Genomic DNA, 22,924 nt, shown 5'->3' on the forward strand with positions numbered 1-22,924 from the left:
TCCTTATAAACTCGAATAACATTAGACAAATGGAACTATTAGTGCAGTTAGTGGCAAAAAAGCGAATGATCAAGGAGGATCGTTTGCAGATTTGTATTTAGTATTTTATAATTAAATCTTATATTTTATTTAATATTTTACTATCAAGTTCTCTTTAGTACTATTTTCATCGCTATAATTTAGGTAAACTTTTGAAAGCGATAGCAGAATCGTTGTAAAACAAACAAAGCAGATTATCATTTCGTTTTTTTCAGACAGTATTTTCTTTATTTCCTGGATGTCGCGGATGATTGAGGGTAATAAAGAATTTGTGTTCACACAAGAAAGTGTTATTGTTATAATTCATAAAGGGAACATCCTCAAATTGTGTGTATATTATCAACAACTCTTATTTTTTCTTGTTCTATTCTTATTGAGAATTTTTGTTCCATGCTTTTTTGAGTGAGTATGAAAACAGTTTCAATGTCCTGTATGTCAAGATTTTCTATTTTTATACATTTTCAATTCATATAAGCGCAATATTCTGCAATTTTTCCAAAAAAAACTTCTTAGGACTACGTCTCCTCCGGAGGTTGGCGATTCAAATGGCAACAATTACACCTCTAAATATTTCTACTAAAAAAAATACTTATTTCTTATTAGTTAACTTTACCTTACGGTCTTCTTGCTTTCTGAAAATAGTTTTGATTCGATTTAAGGTAAGATTCGTTTTCCAGTTGAACTAACCGCGCGGTAAACTAGAAAAGCGCGGAAATTTTTGATTTCCGCAAACAACTGATACTAACCTAATACTCAATAGAGCGATTTGTGCTCCACTAAATACAGCGAAATCTCCACATAAATCACCGCGTTGCGTTAGCTTGGCAAAGGAAAATCGGAGTGTTCCGCGGGTGTTTAAAGGAGCGCATAGAGCAAGATTCTCTCAAGAACTTAAGATTAAATTGAGGTTAAATAATTATTTAACGGTAGCATGATCCGGCAGGTTATTTTACTCGTCTTGTAGTTTTATCATTTATTACAACGGAAATGCCAAGTATGTACTATTATATCGACTTTGTAGTAATAAAAATATTATAATAATCAGATTCCATAATTACTGTGCTCGAGGAAAGCAAATTAAAATCTGAAAATATTTTATTATCCAGAAGTACTTCATAAACGAGGGTTTTTAAATTATTGTCCAAAGAAATTTTAGACATTTTTTTGCGACTAATTGACTCTAATAAGCAGTTGCCAAACATTTGCTAAGCTTAAATGTTATCAATAAAACAACTGAATCACTTCAGCTTTATTATTTTATACTCTACTGTCTCACACTTATTTAAAATTACTTTTCGCAATAATTATTTTTGAAGTTTTAATTTTCAAAGCTGTAGTGAACACTAAGTGTACATTTTTAAATAAAAAAAATGAAAGAGATTGGAAATAGGAGCCAGTTAATAATCGGCTCTACGCGAATTGTAACTCGCTACTAATTCGAATGGACAATATTAAAGTGAATGCATAGAAATACATTTGAAGTAACTAATAATATCATGCCACTGATAAAGCTGAGATAAAGCGAAGCGTAACAGCCACTGGACAAAGGCATCCGCATGAAAAACTATATGCTTTGAATGGTAGTTCCAATTTACACACTTAAAATGAAATTGAATAGACGTATATTCTTCATTGTGTCAACGACGACGTCATAATTTCCCACATTTTAATACAAAGAGTTTTTTTCAACAGCAATGGATTAACTTTCTCTTAAAAGCACGAAGAGCGGTTAAGCTTCCTGATCGCCAATTTTATTTTAATCAGTGATGGGTTGCGAATGGGTCCAAATCTATTAAACGCCTCAATGGGCAAAGAATCGTTCCTGGGTTTTTTTAATGGTTGAAGAATAACAGTCGATGTATATTTTTGGGTTTGAATGGCAGTTTGTCTTTGTAAGTTAGCTAAATGATTAGTTTTTGCATAAAGTACTGGTATTGAAATTCACCGATTGCTCCAGATTTCACATTTTTTGTTCTTGCATTAGTAATAAAGATTTAGAAAAACTGCTCAGTTATCTTCGATTCTGTAAAATATTAATTATTTTTTTATGTTTAATATTTATATGCTTAAAACTGCAAACTTCTTATAAATTTAAAGGCGCAGGTCATCGTGACATTAAACGAAAAAATGTGCTGCAAAACCTCCATATCTTCAACATTTAAAAAAAATGTCTATTATGATGAAATTTGCAACTACGGAGTACAACAATACATATTTGTAAAGTACTGACGATTTACTCTTTTTCCTATTATCCATCAGCTAAGCACAATGCGTATCTATTCCCATGACATGAATTTTGCCCAACTTTATTTTACCATGCTTTAAATGATGATACAATTATTATTATTCTTCTTTTCTGAATTGTCTCGCGTGTAATTAGCCAGCTTTTGTGGGACTTGCATGCAACTAAGCTACTCACGGACCATATTTAAATCTGGTTATCTGTTCCTAGCTCGCTTTGGTTACATAAAATGCAGGATGTTTCTCGAATTAGTATCTGCAGCGAAAATGATTATGCAATCTGAATAGATCTTTCTCATGTCGGAAAAGTTTATTTATTTCCCTACCTTTTTGAGTACAATTGCTGAAGGATGAGACACTAACAGAAGCTTCGAGTTTTTCTTTATTGTGAGTTTCGTGGTTTTACATCTGTTTCATTTCGAAGACATGAGAAAATAGATAAGATCGTTTAGCAGATTCATTGGCATGCGGTATTTTGGCTTAACATTTGAATAGCTACATTTTTTCTAAATGGATTCTGATTTATTGGAAATTTTACACTTTCATATAGTGGTGATAATGCAATATTTTTTATTGAATACAACAATTCTCCAGTTTATTTTTTCAAATGTATTATCATTTTACATGTTTAGTATTTTTCAAATGAATTGCTTCAAAAATTGATTCTTGAAGCTATAACTAGTAGAACCATAACAAGTAGTTACCGCATTAAATCTTCCATTAACCAATTCTACTAGATGATGTCAATGACTGTATGCATTAGGACAAATAATTTAGAACTGCGCATAAAATAAGTATGTTTTGATAGTTTTTTGCAATGAACAAAACGGGTTCCGTTAGATAATAGAAAATATGTAATTCAGGTCAGCAGTAGCACGAATGGCTTTTTAAATTGCCAGTCTTTATAGTCACAAAGAAGAAATTATAGTATGTAAAATATCGCTTAATGTTTCTTAAATGATTCATTTTGATTTGGGAAGCGAAAATGTACATTGACGACTGTTATTCAACGGATTGTCTATGGGTAATCATTCAAGTGTTATGTTGCATAATTACAAAACGGTTTATGAAGAAAAAACTGTATTCGGAAATAAAGTGTTAATGGATTACAGTTAGTTAAATACAATTGAACCTAAACAAACTGATGATATAGCCGAAATACATAACTTAAAGTGGAGCTGATTTTAAAACTAGTTTGTATGGTTTAGATGGGAAATTGAAGTTTTCTTTAGAGTCCTTTTTTGCTATTGGCAGGCTTACGGACGGTTTGCGGTAACGTAAAAAATATTTGCTTACATTGCCTGAAAAGTACTATGCCAGAAAGTAAATGAGAAAAAAACGTTATATTAAATGGTTAATTATTATTGTTAATTGCTTACACATAAACTAATGCTCTATTTTCATGAAAATATCGTCAAGTAAAACTCACAGTAGGAACTGCGGTGTAAGAACATACACATTTTTCAGCTTCATATCTCATTAGTCAAAAAGATATTTTCTGGAATTCCACATTCAGATCTTGCATGATAATTCAATTTAAACATTTATTACAATAAAGTCATCGACACGGACAAGTAGTATCAAGTAGCGTAATTACATAAAGTTCTTACATAAGCGCTTATTCGCTTCACAGCACTTTTTGCAAATAAATTCTCCTCAAATATGAATGTTGATATTATTGGAATTATGAATTGATGTAATTCGGTTCGGTTGAGCAATGTGGAACAATTTGCTTTTTGTTTAACATGATTTTGGTAACGGATTAGCGAGAGTGAAATATGTTAACGTTTGTCTTAATGTTATCTGATTCCTTTCATTAAGTTTTTTTTCGTAATTTGCTTTTACCTCAATTATATGAAACAAAAATGACTAAATTTTTTCCTAATATCTACAAGTTTGCAATTAAAACATCGTGGGCTTAAAGCTAAAACTGAAAAAATCTTTTAAACCCAGCCAATTGTAACAACATATATACAATTATATCAGAGTCCTTTTCAAAACTTGGATTTTAAAGCCATAGTTTTTGTGTGGCCTTGGGGGACTTTCTAAGACACTTTTTCAGACTTTTTTAAGACAAATATATATATTATATTTTCGTGTTTGTTTTTTGTTTGTCTTTACTTTTGTTTTCTCAAGTTTTGATCGTTTTATTCTGATACATTGAACATTTTGTAGCTTAAATGCGTCGTTAATGCGCATTGAAAAAACCTTGCAAAAGCATTGTTTGTCAGGAACGCCACATCGACGTATGCTCACTTTATTACAACAATCAAAATGTTAAAACTATTTTCACATTATAGTCAGTATACTAAGTAACACGTTAAAGAAATCAATTGTATATATGTTTTTTCCGATAACAAAAACTCGATTAATTTTCATTAATAATTAATTTAGAAAAAACCACTGGTAAGTCTACGTGTTGAGTTTTACTTACATTGCAATCATTTCGCATTTCTTATGGGAATATTTGTTTTCTTTTCCCATCGATTGTTGCATTCATTGAGACCACAATGTATGTTATTAGGTCAGATCCACTGACTTGTTTGCCGCTAAATTAAAATTACTGATACTTTTTAAACAAATTTTCTTCATGGACCGAAGAATGCTCCATCAATCATCCTATATGTGTGTTTCAGCGAAAATTTGGTTCAATTTTGTTTCTTTTCGGTACAGTGAGCATCTGTATTAATTACCGAGCAATTTGTTGCTGCAAAATAATAACTTCTTAATTATCTTGTTCGTGAATGTCAGTAATTATGACTTCGCCTTCTAAAACTATTGTAATTTTTATTTCTTTATATTGAATAACGTGGTTCATTCAATTATCATCAGAATATTGACTTTCGATTACCAACAACTTTATTGTATTTTCAAATACCGCCTGATCGGCAATTTGACCTCGACCCCCGTTACTTTCTTCTCGATCCACCAATAACATCAATACCTATAAGTTCGGTCGACCCACCTTTACGATCAACGTGAAACTTTCCTTTGTAATGATCAACGAGCTTTGTGCTGAGTAACTAATTATTGTGTGCTGTACATCCTGCAGTTTTAGCATTCGTACTCCATTCATATTTAAAGAAATCAAATTTCAAAATATTTTTATAAAATATCACAACTGGATGTATCACCCAAATAATTCCATCGTAACAATAATGAAAGTTTATATATAGGATAAAGTTTAACTCAATTATTAAAATTGTAGTTTAATTTACTATTACCAAAGTTTGCAAATTGTGGACTAATTTATCGAAATGACTAATTATGGATCAAACGTGGTACAATTTGCAAATGTTCTGTATGAGACAAAATAGCAAGTTGCGTTCTTATGTAAGTTTAAAATTACCTCATGGTTACTACTATGAGAATTTCGCTGCATACTGTTATTACTGTTAATACTGTTATAATTACTATTAATAATAATATTAGCTCAAAATATATGTTTTAAATGAAAATGAATGTGTGAGCATGTAGGATTCATGATCATGCTAAAACTACCTCAAGTATCACTTTCACTCGGAAATCAAGATAAAACCTTTCGAAACAAATTGCCTTTGGTGATGATAATGAGGCACTAAATTCATAGATGTCTTTCTCAATTATTATTCATTAATATGCGGTGTATCGAAAGAAGCGCATGCAAACTTTGCTACTATCCATGGTATTTAATAATTCATTATCATAAAAATGCCAATTTCTTTTGTAATATTTACATCATTGTTTGATTGTTCAGTATTTAAACATCCAAAGTATCACACAACTTTCTTTTACTTCGACTAATCAACTATGTTCAACTCAGTTTAATAATAATGTGATGTCAAATATTGTGTTTGCCCTAAAAACACTTAATGTAAATTTACTAAATTACATTTCCAAAACTTTAAGACACACAGAACACTTTAATTCATAAACTGTTCTTAAATACTCTGCCGATAAAATGTTTGCATTTAAAAGCAAAGGAACTCAACTATTATTACTTTCGAAAACTTTTCTTTTATTTTATGATTTGTTCTTTAAGATTCTACCAGTTTACGATGAAGAAACCGAACTATTATTGAGTAAATATTTGGTATTTTGATTCGTTGGGAAGTCAACTTGTAAATAATACTGACACTCTAGACAATAAACCGAGTTATATTCTTGTATAATCAGGTTTATTATTATATAAGATTATAAGGTTATTATATAAAAAAGGCACTTATAATTGCAAATGAAAATGTCCACCAAAGCACAAGCAAATCCTCATAAAATGAAAATGTATTTTGTTTCTATTATTCAAAGATTCACCACTCCAAGCAGATTTTTTTCATTCAAGAGACATGTCTTTCCTACCATTACACATACCTCTCATTCAATCATCTTCATTTCACTGAAAAAGCAAATTTTTCTGCAAATATTGCCATATACATTGGCTAACCAAATGTTTAATTATATTTCACGACCATAACAGGCAAGAGAAATTGCCACTTTCAATGCTTCGATAATTGCTTTGATTTGGTTTGATCAGATGGAAAAATCTTCCAATCAAAATGCATGATCTTATAGAGCAGATCATTAATTAGTTTATATTTTCCATGAAAGCACTTCGATTATAGAAATAAGCTTTTATTTTCAATGGTATCACTTTAAAATGAATGTATGTTATTCTGCATGCGTGGTTTCAGTTTCTTTTTCTCAAGTTCATTGCTGCCTTTCCATCGGAACATGTAAAGTCGACAATTCAAATTCCTTTGCGGTCGTTTTCACTTAATTTTGAAAAAGAACCACGAGTCGAGTACCACCTCGAACGTGTGGTACATTTTTTATAAACTTTGCTTAATTTACGGGAGTGTCATCCGGTAGGATTGTGTGCATTGAACTCCAGTAGAAATTCTGTTGTTTCCTCAGGTCGCTTTGAAGGCAGGATATTTATGTATTTTTTTAAATAAAGAGCATTGAAAATATTAAATCACCTGTGTGTCAAGCAAAATTACAGAATTTTTATTGAGTACATAAATAATTGCAACACATAAAACCGATCAAATAACATTTATTTTGTAATGTAATTAACATTTTGTTAATTTTTGTATGCTTTTTCATGTTCAGTTCATGTTTAAATGACAATTACTAAGTGAGAATTGAGACGTATGTTTAAACTGGACAATAATATGGGTAATACAAATTAACGTTTAATAAATTTTAGTTACGAAGTTTATATGGATATAAACTTACAGGCAATGAAGATAATTAAATCTTCAATGCTTTCGATCGTTCAAAATTCATGTTTAACGCAGAATAATATTAATACATAGAAACTTAAGAAATGTAGATTGAATGATTTCCATTCATTTTAATTGATCGTAATTATTATTTCTCTTGAACACAGTTTATAAAATGTTTCCAGGATGTAACGTTTCTCATATACATATTTACTTATAACGAAATCCCCATTGTTTTCTCTTTTCTTAGTTAATATTGGTTTACTTTAGCAACAATTCATAGTTTTAAATTCCTACTGACCTCGAATAGCAAGCAGGCTTTTAAACAAATTTACCAATTCGTACAATTAAATTTCTTGTTAAACACGACACGTAGACGATAGTCAAACATAAAATAAAAGTGTTCCACAAAAACCCAATCTTCTAACCCAGTTTCCACATGCCAATTGCAATCTCGCCCATGCCCAATTCTTATGTTTTTTCAAACTCGTTTTACACTTCACGATACGTATATTAATTGAATGTTTCACTCTTGATTTGCCGTTTTTGTTAGTTAACGGTAAACTTTGTTTTGTTGCAGGTACGTACACGGATTTCACTTTTCTTGGAACGATTTTTATTAGAAAAATGTTGATTATATTGCTTAACAAGCCAGGACCTGTCGACTGGTAAGTACTAACTTTCGATTAATAACAATGAGAGCCATCGATGTACTGACTATCAACAAAAATTCAGCTATTGAATTGTTTGATTATTTTTTAGCTTATCCGCTCCTCGTGTTCGTAGTTAATCAATGAATAATCCTTTACTAGTAACTTTTTTTAGTGCTGTTTTTAAGGGAAATGCGGTTTTCCACCTCGTTTTTCTTATTGCAATTTACTAATTTTTATCAGAACTTAAAGAATGGTTTCTTATTAAAGGAACGTTTGACGCATTTGCCCAATCTATCTCTATTTTGATTTTTTCTTGGACACATTTACTTAGTTTTTGTTGGTATCGGTTAATTGGGCTATTGTTTATTGTTGATTTTTTTTTGGGCACGTCTTGTAGGTAGTCGCGTTAGTTCCGCTTAATTCTTTTAGTTTTTGTTAATTTGGGTAAGTTTTGGTTAGTACTGGTTTTTGGTCATATTTTTTTCTCAAAACGGGATATAGACAACAGGTTACAAAGTATATTTTTGGCTTGGGAGTGTAAGCGAAGATGGCTTGGCCTGTTTTTTTTCATGAAAAAATTGCAAACTTCAGTGGTCAAAACGGTGCTTTCCCAAAAAAACTCCACGAAGAAGAGTTGTTAGCAAAAGTTAATCTAAATGATGAACGTGAATTAAATCGCTTAAATCTTCTGGGACTACTTCTAAGGAAAATAATAATATCAAAGCATAGTAGCAGCAAAATTACATTTATGTAATCAAAACACCATCGTACGTCCCAAAATTGTGCAAAAAACTTACGAGCTTAATATTGAAATTAGCCGCATTTTGGTGAGAGGAAAATAGCTTTCAGATTATGAGAACATTATGCAAGATCCAATAAAACGTCTATGACCAATGCTTCAAACTTTCTGCTTACAGATATTGTATGTTTATGTACAGAAATTAAAATAAAAAATCAATTTACATTTTACGAATATTGTGTAAACGGTTAAAACCGGCAACGTATCGATAAAAGGAATTGTTACTGAACTACTTAGCTTGCGTAGGTGCAGTTGAGACAAGAACCAGATACACAGTCATTTATTTCGCAAGAATTTCTATCATTTAGGGAGTGTAAACAAACTCATTAAGCGTTCATGTTACATCAAACTCTATTAAAAAAATCGAGTCAGTAGTTGTCCAAAGTATACGTAAATTTAAAACAATGATAATCACCAATAAACTGCTAGCATTGGAAGAGTTGCAAAGTTTTACGCGAGAAATGTACAAATAATTAAAAATCTCTAAAGGAAACCGATTAAAACCCTAATGCATCCTTCTGTAAGTACGCACTTATTCATTGTGTATGTGAAAACATTACAGTTACAATGAGTACAGTGGCGTATCTAAATGGAACATCTAAAACTGTTGAACTGTAAAAATATATTTTTTGTGCTTAACTTGTATGTCTTATGACGATATATTCTAAAGTCAGAGGAGTGTAAGCTGAAGCATGAAGTCACATCATGTTATAATATTTTATCGTCGTTTCATTGGAATATAAATTTACTTCAACGGATTTTTTTTATTGAACTCTGCTAAACCATAATCTATTAATTCGAAGTGTGCTGTAACGAAAATATTGTTTTAAAAACCATATTAGATTGGTTTTATGAAGCTTGATCTGTAACATAGTGGAAAGGGACAATTGAGTCTGACATGTTTATTTTTTTTAAATATTTATGAATAGTCAAGGACTTAACTGAATAGTGAAGAACTAGTGACTATTACGGAAGATAGTAACGCCACTGTAAGCGAATAGCCTTGTCTCAGCCATAATTCTAGTAAGTAACAAATTTGTATTGGCTTTCCTCACGTCCGATGTCGCTCGCTCTAAATGCGAAAAGATAACAGTTATTTAACGCACTTTAATGAGTCAGTCGAGCGTGATAGCAGCTAGCACACATTTCAAGCCTTAACTCGATTTGATGCACTTGGCACGTCCCAAAATTAAATATAAAAAAACGTTTTTGCCAGGTGTTTAAAAAATACATTTTCAAACTTCCTTTAAAAATATAACGCAAAAAATAGGAGTTCTATACATTTTCAAATTAATTCGTAGTCTATTTTTAAGTATTTTTCATTATTCAGAGGCACCAATCTATAGAGAGCGGTTGACAAAATAATTCCTGCTTCTCTGTTATAGATTTCTAATCCAGGACCCTGATTTTTTAAATTATATGGAAACTGAAAGTAATTTTTCAACCCGACTTTCTCACAATACGTACAATTTTTGTAACATAATTAAATATACCTATGTTTCGGCCCATTCTCAGCATGAACTGAAATATGATTTTGTGTTACTGACCTGCAAAATGCAAAAGTGTGCTTGTACGTGCTTTTTATACATTAATCTCATTTGACGGATAATTTAACCTCGTTAGATCACCTAATCACCCACAATTCGATTACGGTCAACTATTGGTGTTATTTTGCAATATGAATACCTAACAGACTCATTTGGGTAGCAGAATTTGGAAGTTGTATCATTTCAGCCAAGGCACGCATTTGACATGATAAAAATAAAACCGTGGCTGCTAAAGAGGTAGAGAATTAAAATTCCCGAATATGGTGAAATTGAAGTGCTATGTGAAGAAAGTGATCGTTTATTATCTAGAACAACCTAAATACAGCAACAACTTTGGAAAATTTGTATAGCCATCGGTCTATCTCCATCTACCTTCAGATATTACGCCATTTATTCTTGCTAGGACCTAAAAGCATATAAAATTTCAGTTAATTATCTACAAGTTCTTGGGTCGATCAGAGTAAATTCAAAAGTTCTGATTCACAAGTTAATTAATTAAACTTACTTGATCTTTATCATACTGTTTTATGACAAAATCCTCCTCAGATTCGCTTCTACATGGTGAGATGTAATAAAGTATCATTGAAAGCAACACTCCTATGCATAAAAAGATCAGTATAATTAATGATATAGCTAGATTTGTGTCTAATTTACTTGCCATTGATAACTAAACTGCTGACATGTGAAAATGATGAATGACATTTTCAACATTATTGAGAATTAGTCACATAATATTAATATAAACACTTGAAAGTTTCCTATGTTACAAGGAACCATTGAACCTGTTTAAGCGCCTGTCTAAAATGTATTGGTCAGTTTAAGCAACTTTTCTAATTGTAGTTTGATAGATTCGCTGTTTTAATTTTTTATGAAATTTTTGATTGGAATTGGATTTGCACCATTGAGGGAATTATTCAACCGTAAAGGTTAATTTTCCAAAGACCCGCTAGTATTAAATGGCTTAAAGAATGGTTTTCTATTTATTTTTTAAGCAAAAGCGTCTACAACAATGCAAAAGCAAAAACCATTTCAGATAAACAATTTATTTACGTTAAGTCGCTTAAAGCGATTACTAGATATAATGTCTGGGTGTTCATCTGCCGGAAATGCACTCCTTAGTCGTTTTCAAATACTTAAGTTTTAGGCTTTAAATCACTCACTAATAACGTATTTCAGGAAAAAATGCATCAAATTATTTTCATATATTCATTATCTCTTTGTTCAAAGCATTCACTATATTTTTACTTACACTTTTAGTATGGCTGCTTATAATACTTACATTCAATTATTCTAAACTGAACTAGTTTTTGTCATATTTTTTGTGTCAGTTATTTTTAAAATTTTATTTTTATTTAAAGTTTTAAATCCATTCGCCTATATTGTCTGACAAAATTGGTACCTGGTAACTAAAGCATATTTACGATAAAAGTTACCCAATTTTTATCTCTTTTGTATTATTTTCTATATAAGAACTTAGTTTTTATTACTGATTCATTCCAGGCAATGGACTGTGTAAAGAGCATCACACGTTTTTTTCACAATTAAAAAAACAAATTTTAACTATATGAGCAACGCATTTTCACAGTTGCCTAATTATTTATTTAGTTGCTATCATTTCTGTGCACTTCTGTCTTTCGTTCTTCAACTTGCTTTGCTTTTTTTTACTCTAATGTTTCTACTTTTTAGCTTCACAAACTGGTAGGAGATATCAAGAATAGATACTAAAATTATTTCGCACCCTAATTGTTTGTAACGGCTAATTAATTTGTTTTAATTTGATTAAGTCCTATACAAGAATAAATCTAACTGAGATATATTTTTTATATTTTTTGCAAGTAACCCGTGTGTACAATGTCGACTTAACAAGAGTTATCGAGTCCTGCTATGAATTTTGATGGAGTCTGAATGAACAGCATTTAATGGCTGTTGCCAGCAGAATTTATAACAATTAACCCACTACAAGATAACATTTTACAGAACAAAGTTCTTAATATATGCGGATTGTATTAGAGCATTTTTTATATAATTAAATAAGTGTATTTTTTGAATCAGTTAAAATAGATCAATCAGATTCAAAAAATGCAGAATATAACAGCTTTTAATTAGAAACGAGCTCATATCGTGAATAAAAGGGATTTTAAGAGGCGCCTTCTTAGTGCCTTTGGCGATGCTTTAGCTATTGTGTAATACAATTTAGCAGCAATGTATTTTGTGGCATGTTAAACGGAAGCACTTTATATGGTTTATTTAATGCAAATTCATAAAGAATACATTTTGATTACTTTAATATAGCACGTATTCAATTAAATCACGCACACCATCTTTGTTCTTATTAAATTGAAAATATTGGTTCACCTGCTTTAAAGCTAACGGCCACTATTAGGTGTAAATAATACATGGTGCAACATATATAGGCGTGGATCAAGGCCAGTTTCAATATCAGATTGATTTTTTACAGCAAGTCGAAAAATATCGGAAATTCTACACAATTGACATTTAAGGCCGGTTGGATTTATTTTTCATTGAATTGTAACGAAAGCACTCACAACGTACCTATATATATTTTAGTGCAACCTAGCAGCACGACTTATGCAAGTATATTTAGTTCAAAAAGATTGCCAGTATCAGGTTAACTGGCATTAGCACACATCAACAGAGAAAAGTGAAGATCAGTGATTGGACCAAGGGGAAAAGTACAAGAAAATTAAAAACAGAAGCAATTTTCAATTATACTAAATAGTTTAGCATGAAATTTATTTCTGAGGAATGTTCAGTTATATAATAATTGAAATGTTTCCGATACGTTACACAGAAACAAAATAAATAAAATGTATTCTACCTCAAGCGCATCCTTGACTTTTATTAAAGGCCAAAGGACAAGATAATGCTTCCGAGTGCAATAAACAAACTGACGATGAAAAGAATGCGGAAAATTACGTAGTTTTACGGTATAATTTCTACTATTATTAGCGAATCGCTGGTTTATGGTAATTTAAAAATACTGTTAATAATTATGATACAAAGTTCAGGTAGTTTTATTGAAACGCTTTTGTTTGGGTGCACAAACTGCAACGTTCAATGTTAGGTATAAAAACTACTTTTTTTACTTTTAAAATTCTTTAATATTCAAGTCAGCAAACCAAAGAGTACACCAGACTAAGTCACTAGCCTATCAATAAACAGCAAAAAATATTATTGAATTCTAAATATATGGACTTTTAGTATTTTTATTAATAATTTTAGTATTGTTTTTAAAAACACTTAAAAACATATTTTCAATTGGGGTACAATAAATTTCTGGGCATATGTTATTTGAAACTCCCAGCACGGTTCACATTTATAAATTTAGATTAATTACTTTCCACATCTCTATTCATTTATCTACGTCTCCTATAATAGCGTTGAAATGGTATAAATGAATGATTGTGATTCAGCAAAGCACGCTGATTGATAACTAAGAATATTAAAAAATATTTAAACAATATGGAAACTTTTTTGCAAATGCTATTAATAACAAAAACCAAATCATACATGTTCCTGTCATTTAAACACTCTGTTTGCCAATTACAGTTGAAAATCGCCTGCATAGTGCTCATCTAATATTTAAATGAACCTCATAAAACAATTTATTAACCCATAGATTTTCCAAAGGAAACCGAAACAGTCATTCGCAAGATGTTTCTCCTAACGCGATTTCAACACGGAGATATTCATCGATTTAGCACTTCCGTGGATTCTTCCATCGGAACAATGGGTTGTGAACCTAAATTCGATTTACACAGTGAAAGGAATATGATATTACATAATCACGATTTACCATAAAACCAAGTGCGTTTTTAATCAAATTATACCGGATATTAGCATAATGATCAAGTACAGAATTTATTGGCAAAAGTTAATGCTAATCCATACCGTGTGCTAGAATGAATTAAAATAGAATAGAGAGAATAAATGTCACAGGCACCTTGTACCTGTGGCGCATAATTTTGGAATAAAAATATTTATTATTATCATTATTAAACAAAATGTATCAGTTATTTCGACTATTTACAAAGTTATAATATTTAAGCTTGCTCAGCTTCTCAAAGTACTTTCAAGTAGGTACTGACTATGAATATTTCGACCTAACTGCCAGAAAGAAGACCCGTTTATAGAAATTTATGAATCTTGTGAAATGAAAATGAAACGGAAATAAAAAATGTACAGAATTTATTAAAGATAATTTAAAGTCGCGAGAACGCATTAAAGCACGACCCAACGTTGGCTTATAATATAATTTTTAACTATGAATTCAAATATATTTTAAAACAAACCAAAGAATAATGATTGTTTTTATATATTCAGAACAGAACCCTTAACAGCTTCTAATAAGTTACATTATTATTTGTTCTTTCTTTTTTTTATTCATATCTAATGAAGCCCCCATTAGCGATGTTGTTTCGTGTGCACTTTCTCCATTGACGATAATATTCCTACACCGATTTTCCTTTTAAAAATATGTGACTATTTGTTTTATAATTATCAGGTAGCGTGTAGAAGCGAATTCTACTCGGCAATTTCTGAATGTAATCTTCTGAAACGTTTTGTAATCCTTGGTTAAACATAGGAACGACCCACGTAAGCTAATTGATGCGCTGAGTGTGCCTACTCTTCCATTGCCCAATTAAAAACTCATATGAAGAGAAAAAGTTCCTATGACTCGAAGCAAATAGCGTTTTGTTGGGTATTTGGTATAATTGGAATAGATCTGTATCAGTTCGCTTTATTTTGACTTGTAGTGTTTCTCTTATTATTTTAAATTATAATTTTCCTATTTTTTAGTTTTCTAGAACTACACTTCTACCCCATTGCAAGCATTATCTGTAAAAAAATTTCCAAGACTTCTTATTAATATATAACTATAATAATAATTTGGGAAGGATTAATTGCTAACGAATCGCAAAACAATATCAGAAACAAACTGTAAAATCCAATCAACAAAGAATTGTAATTACAATGATCAATTCATACAATATTAAATCGAAACCTCAAGCTTAAATAGAACAAATCTATTAGCAAATAACTACGGGCTGGTTCTAACATATGAAATTCTGTGAATGGTTTGCGTCTAATGTAATGCTTGACCCACATACCTGCATCTCAAAAGAAACAATAATTACAAAAGTCACAGTTAAAAAAATTTGAATAAGAACGCCATATGGTTAGTCTGCTGATAATCACTTATGTATGCGTGTATTACGACTCTTTTTCAGAACGTTTTGCATGACAAAATATATTTTTTCTCTAACGGTCTACATACTTTTGTGTGTTTGTTCTTCTAATAAATAGCTACATAGTTTTGAAACAGTTTGTTAATAATATTTTTATATTCTTTCTGACCGGCAATTACAAAAATAGTTAAAATTACAAAATTATATCATTTGACGAGCTTATTGGACCAAAGTCCTAACTTGCGTAGTATGATAAATGCTAAAAGTTAGAAAGTATTCAAGAATATTCCAAAATGATTAACCTGTTTAAATTATACTGAGTCCAGTTAAATATTTTTGTAGATATAAACTAAAATGTGATTTATACATTTTTGCAAACAAAAGCTCTCTAAAAGTTTTCCATTTTCACAATCTATAACACACAAGAAGAATATTATGTGATATGAACAAAGCATTTAGTTAAGATACAAGGTGCGGCTTACCTACCTACCTACCTTAATGTGAGATTATTGTATAACAATATTGTAAACGCATTAAAAACTTGTTCTCGCTTAAGAGATGCTTGTTTCAGATGTTGTTAGCAAGTGCCAATACCGCATTTTTTTATGGAAAATCTTACTAATTTTGCGTTTAAACTACTGGGTGTGATAATACATTCTTCAAAGCATAATTCATTATAGGAGCGTCTAATGTATCGTATATAAATATATAATATATAATATGAAACGAACAATTCAAGATGCAGTAAATAAATTCGTGAAAATGTCGATTTTATTTTAAAAAGAATTAATCAAACCTTACCTCATATGAGCTGATGTGGCTGTGGGAAAGATGTTCCGAAATCGGGGTCATTCTTGATATTCAGCCAATAGGTTTTGGTATTGCCTCAGGCAGATCAAGAGCATCAGACTATGGTACATATTTACAGGTCTTCACGATTTGTACACGACGCAAAATTAAAGTTTAGTATTTAAAGATGGACATAAAGAAAATGTTGATGTTTGTTGATGAAATAAAACATATGAGTTAAGCAATTTAGTAAGACCCGCAAAAGCCCAGTTTTCCTACATTTTTCTGGCGAAATTTACATTATTTAAATATAATTTGCAAACTTGATAAACGAAAGTTCTTAGTCTTGAAGTATGTATCCAATAAAAGTTACAAGATCCCCTTGCAATTTTATTTTACTGAATTCATTTTCACCTATTTTTCTGATTGCACTAGTTGTATTTTACAAAACCCTATTTCGAATTCACATTTTCAATTAACATTAACGTAAGAATGATATGAACATGAGAAGTTATCCATTGTGAAGCAGAGCAGAAATAAATTATTAATGTTTTTATTTATCCACATTTCAGACCAAATCGTCAATATTTGCGTTTTTCAATATGATTTTTTTATTAGGAATTTGTAAACATGTTTAATTTGAATTGTTTAAATATACAATTTATAAATTGATAAAGTCAAACCATTTGACACCATATTTATTACTTATTTGGAACATTTAGACGCGAGACAATGAGTCACAACGTCTAGAAAAAATGTATTGTTACATAGGTGTACTAAGTGCACATGCAAACGAGAATGTAGGAAGATCTCATGACGATACGTAGGTACAATTGCAGTAACATGTCATAATGGTTATGAAATATCCGTTAATAATGTACTTGAAAGTCTTAACGCAAATGAAGAAACGCATGTCAATTGTACATATTTAAGTATTGATTTAAAAAACTGCAAATCAATTGTAGGTGTTTGTGTTACAATTGGAATTTGCTTTGAGTTTCTATACATATATGAACGTGTCAAGACGCAATGGTATAATTTACCTAATAATGTTTAATCAAAATGTTCCAGCACAATCGAGTTTTTTGTCATTAGTCTTTCTCTTAGAATTTCCATGAACTCATAATTTTGCTTGTGACTTAGCTGAAAAGAATGTTGTACTATTAATAAACAAAATTATACTTTTAAGTTCCGCAAAATATCCTTAGTAGGTTAGACGACTTCGACTACACCTACCAAGCTTGATGTGGGTCACAAGTAACGAAGACGAGATTGAAGAAAAAATGAAGATGCTTATCTAGATAATGATTAGTGTTAAGCAAGGCATTGAAAGGCCTCGTTTATTGGATATTAAATGCAATTAAATTAAAATGGCAATCAATGCAAATTTTCAATCAGCACATAACTGATATTTAATGTTATTTCTTGTTGCAGGTAAGCACCAATTTCTTGATGATTCTGGTAAGTTACAAATGAGTGGCAACATTATTTGAAATGTTACCAGACTGTAGGTAAGTGGTAAATACTGCCATTGTATACATTTCTAGATAAGCACTGTTCTTTTGCTTTCTGAAAACAAACATAAAAGGAAAAGGACAATGTGAACTGCATTGTATTTATTCCCATAAAATATTGTTGCTGCTGAGCGGGCGTATAATGCGGAAGTGGAAGTCGATGGAAGAGAAAGCTCCTTATCGTATAATATGCGACAAGCAAGGTCTTAAGATTGCTTTGTATCTTCAATTTCGGAATATTGATTGGAAATTGAGTTTACTTCTTTAAATTCTGCATTCGAAAGTCATAAGCCATCAAATATATGTTTCTAAATTTCGCATTCCAAACTTTCCAAGCCAAACGTTTTAATTCTTGCTGTGTAAGAAATAAAAAATTATCTTATCGTTATAAAATGTTTTTCAATATCGATTCTCAGTTCATGCAACCGATACAAGATAAAATCTGAACAAAGTACTAAACATGTATATGGAACAACCAGAAGAATCTGAAAACTTTCAATGTCGCGCACGATCCCAGATTACATGGAAGATAGCGTCTTCCCGCGGATGTAACCTACAATGAAGAGCATTATTGCGGTTATTATTAGGTTGTAACCTGTCAAGGATTCTGTCTTTTAACTTTTTCTATCGTGACGAGGCTTGATCTGCATCATGGTTTTTCGATGGGAATTTTAATATGGGTCGTGTTGGTTGATTTCTTAGCAATGGGTTAAGGTTTATTTCCAAAGACAACCATTTGATCAATAAGAGAAGTGCATATTTTAATTTCTGTAGTCATGACTTATTCCATATTTCAAAGAAAATACTCAAATATGAATATTTTATGAATGTATTGTTCCATATTTATTAAGAAAAAGTCGCTTTGAAACTATCCGTACATTATCTAACAATCAAATAAACGAAAGATGGTTTGTTGCAAAGCAAAAGTTGTAAAAGCATATAAACATATAAAGTTTATAGGATCAAGAACACCCGTAGAGTTGCAGAAGGTACCAATAATATCATTTCAATTAGCAAATTTTATACAAAAAACCATGGTTTTATAGCTCTACAAATGTGGTTAAATTGGAACATAAAGAAACAAAATTCAAAGAATTTGCAAAAGAACCGTATTGTCTATGGTGTATTAGGCATGGGAAATGGTGTCTAAAATATGTAATGATGGCAGCTCGGGCACACACCCAACAATTCCACATTTTTAAGCCAACTTTCTCCTGTTTAATGCAAAATCACTTAAGTTAGTAGAATTTTCAGTTCCAAACTAAATACAATGTTTCAATAGTATAACCATGCCTTAATTAATGTGTCCCAAAATCCTCAGGTTCCTCAAACTTCCACGTCTATGCTGATATTTAAGACAATAATATTATTGTGAACATGTATTTTAAGAAAAAACTTAGACTGAGCAAAACATATAGACAAGACACATAACTAATCAGGAAATAAAGATTAATAACAAAAGACTAAATTAAAGTGGGCAACTCCGTGCTAATAACAAAAATTTAAATAATGTGCACTCATGATTTAAATTGAATACTTAAATAGATTAAACATTCTGCAACGAATGCCTATTTGGACCTTGAAAGTGAATGGTAATGTAAAAAAGATACCGGCAAAACTATTTCACTTTGAAGCAAACTAGTTCCGGATACTGGTCGTACGACCTTGCTGAATAGTGCCGATGAAGAATGAATGGATTTGTAAATATTTGAAGTGTAAATTGTAACATCGTGCGTTGTTATTATTTAAAAAATGGGATGCCCATGCATTGTTCAGAAACTTCATTTAAATTGAAATCTACCACACCAAGAAATGTTATTTAATTAATTATTTGATAATTAATCAGACTAATTTAAAAAATGTCTGTATCAATTGGAAAATTTGTTATGTATAGAACCAGGAGTTTAACATTAGCTTCCAAATACTGATTATAACTAATGACCTAAGAGAGGCGAATATGTTGTTTGTGTATTTCACTGCATGCTATTAGCTTTAATTGTTCTATATTCCAATATGTTATTATATAATTAAATAATTTCCACAATTGGGAATTTCTGTTCATTCACGTTGACTTTGAATATTTGCTTTATGATGACATATTTTTTTGTAAGAACTTTCATTAAAAACTAACTAATTGTAGCCTTTTTGCATATTTATAAAATTTAATTAAAAATATGTTAACGATTTATAGCACCCACACAAAATCCATACACATCTAATTAATCTTGACGACGATAAGCCCGTTTGGTGTTTCAATGGGCACTGAACAACTTTCTCTTGTAGGCATTCATCTAACGTGAAGAAAATAATAAACACGGTTTAAATGCCCTTAGGCAAACTTGTAAGTTGACATTCTCTATTAATTTAATGTAATGAATGTGTTCGAATTAATGTTTCAGTATCCATTTCAACTTTGATTCTACAAAGTAATGTGTGTGTTAACATCGTTTGGATTTTATTCAATTAAGAGATGTATTTACTAAAAGCAAGAAAAGTATGAAAACTTTCAATAATCCGCCAAATAATGTTTGTTTATTAATATTTTTTTTTTCTTCTTGTATATTAATTTTATAAATTATATTATGTAAATAACATTACTTAAATATTAGAGAAAAAAATGTTAATTTTGGATAATTTTCAAACGTTTCAGTATATTATTCCATTTATGATTCTCTCTCGGCTATTAATTTTTTTATGTAAACGATCTTGAACCACCCATGAATAGAAATATATTGTTTAATAAGAATTCCAGTAAATAGTTCGGTTATTGTAATATATTACGAGAAAACATTAACAATATAAACTTACAGCTTTAGTAATTTTGTTGTTTTTATTGTCGATGAGCTTGGGAAAATGTTCTCGTCCAGTATGTGTGCAGCGTTGTCAGAAGAACTTGTTTTTTCGTAATTAATTCGATAACATTTTCATTATAAAATAAGTTTTTTTGTAATCGATTTCTATTTATTTTCTATTAAGAAAAAAGAATGAAAACATAAAATTTCAAGAGCAAGAATCAAAGTAAAAAAATCGATCAACAATCAAACAAGTTGACTGAGAATAAGTAAAAATAGAAAGATTTCCCACTTTGCGCTATGAAATGCGTCCAAAAATGAATCTTCAATTTCACCCACACTCACAATTTGAATTTGTTTGAAAAAACAAACCAAGACGAACAGAATTTATGCAAACGTCAGTCAATAACTTAACCAATTTTTGGGGTAATTAATTCAAATCTGCATAAACAAGCGCAAATTGCAAAAACATTTTCTTAAGTTTTAATATTTTTTAAATTTTCTCGGATGTGTCAAAATGGAAACCTTTGCTTTCTATAGAGCAGACTGTATAGATTTGATATAAAAGTGATTCTCTAAAGTTTCCAATTTCTAATGAAATAGATGTCGAACTTCCACATGCTTCAATACTCGCAAAGACCACATTAAATTTTGAAAAATTGGTGAACATTTCTTGATGCTGATTAAAATTCAAAGCTTTTTCACTTATACAAGAAACTTTAACATACAAAACGCTTGCAAAATTGACCTTTTAGCTTCTCAAATTACAGAGGAAACAACTGTTACACCCCGGACTGCAAAAACCTTCACAAAAACCCGGGACATAATTTTTAAAATATCTGAAAAACGCCTAATAATAAGCGCATATCAGAGCTGCTAATAAATCAGAATTTTTTTCAAAATGCCTATCAAAGCTATCCTCTCTCTTGGTTAGTTCCTTAATAAATAAAAACCAAATTCTGACCTGCGAAAACAACGTGGCACACCAAACAAAATTTTGAAAAATTGTCAAAAATTGTGACTAAAAATCAAAATTTTATCCTCTTATAGAAGGAATTTTCCCTTACAAAATGCAACATTACGAAAATAATTTTGTAAAATTGACTTATTAGCTTCGCAATTTACAGAGGAAATAAACGTTGGACTGTGGCCTACAAAAACCAGACGCGATATTGAAAACTTCCTGATTTTAACTGAAAATCAAAACTTTGGCCACTTAAAAATCAACAGCCTTTGTCCTTCAAAGCACATAAAAAAGCGACCCCCTCACTTCGTTAGTTCCACATACTCGACGCTCCACTTCATGAAGTCTCACGTCTTTGAATATCGACTGAAAGAATGTATTTTCTAAAGCTCAAAAGCTAATTTTGGTAATACACTCGCATTAAAATATTCTCTAAAAAATCATAGCTTCTTTATAATGCCTTAATGAACAAAACCAGCCTATTTTATGTAAGAATCAAAAATAAAATACAAACACTATAAAAAAGCGTGTTGAAATTAAAATAGTATTAAAGCAGTTAACCAAGCAAAATCTCACGCAGTTTTTTTTAGGTCAATAGTACGCGAAACAATAACTAACGTTTTCACAGATCGTTAAGAACGTTTTAACACTGTATGCACATAAAAAATATTCTCAAATTAAAAATAAACTTCTTTTAAAAAATAATGTAATATGGGGGTGATTCTTAATGTAACGATCATCATGAAGCACGAAAATATGACTAAAGAGCGACTATAAAATTTGCCAAAAAATCAATAAATCAGCTGTTTATTAATGCATACCAAACACGTTTGGAATATATTTCAAATTTTTTAGGATAATTAATTGGTAAAAGTATGTAGTCGTTGGATGAATAACACTCGGATTAAGGACAGGCCCATGAAGTGGTATGAATTTTTTATACTCCAGGTCAAAAGTAAATTAAATTTAAACATTTCCCTACTTCTACAAAAAGTTCGATTGACTAACTAATTTTCAGAATTATATAAGTATATTTTATTTATTTATCCAAGTATAAAATTGCTGATGCAACCACAACTTTTGTTATTATTATTAAGCTTATTCACAGTTTAGGCCTTTGGAAACGTATATTAAACAATTCCCGTCAATGACGGAGAAGAAAGAATTACAAATAA

General features: G+C 30.5%; 1 protein-coding gene and 1 long non-coding RNA gene across 2 annotated transcripts in view; one reads left to right on the forward strand and one right to left on the reverse strand.

Annotated features, from left to right (window-relative positions):
- The window catches only part of LOC109533314, a 70,657-nt gene that overhangs the window by 14,082 nt on the left and 33,651 nt on the right, over positions 1–22,924 (forward strand).
- Positions 10,763–11,502, reverse strand: LOC109533313. The gene is made up of 2 exons (XR_002171511.2): positions 10,986–11,502; positions 10,763–10,886 (listed from the first exon to the last, which is right to left on the reverse strand). It is a non-coding gene; the product is annotated as an uncharacterized LOC109533313 (long non-coding RNA).

This window comes from Dendroctonus ponderosae, unplaced genomic scaffold, assembly GCF_020466585.1.
Source record: "Dendroctonus ponderosae isolate FM_Combo_2020 unplaced genomic scaffold, Dpon_F_20191213v2 Dpon_F_20191213_2, whole genome shotgun sequence".
Taxonomy (NCBI): domain Eukaryota; kingdom Metazoa; phylum Arthropoda; class Insecta; order Coleoptera; family Curculionidae; genus Dendroctonus; species Dendroctonus ponderosae.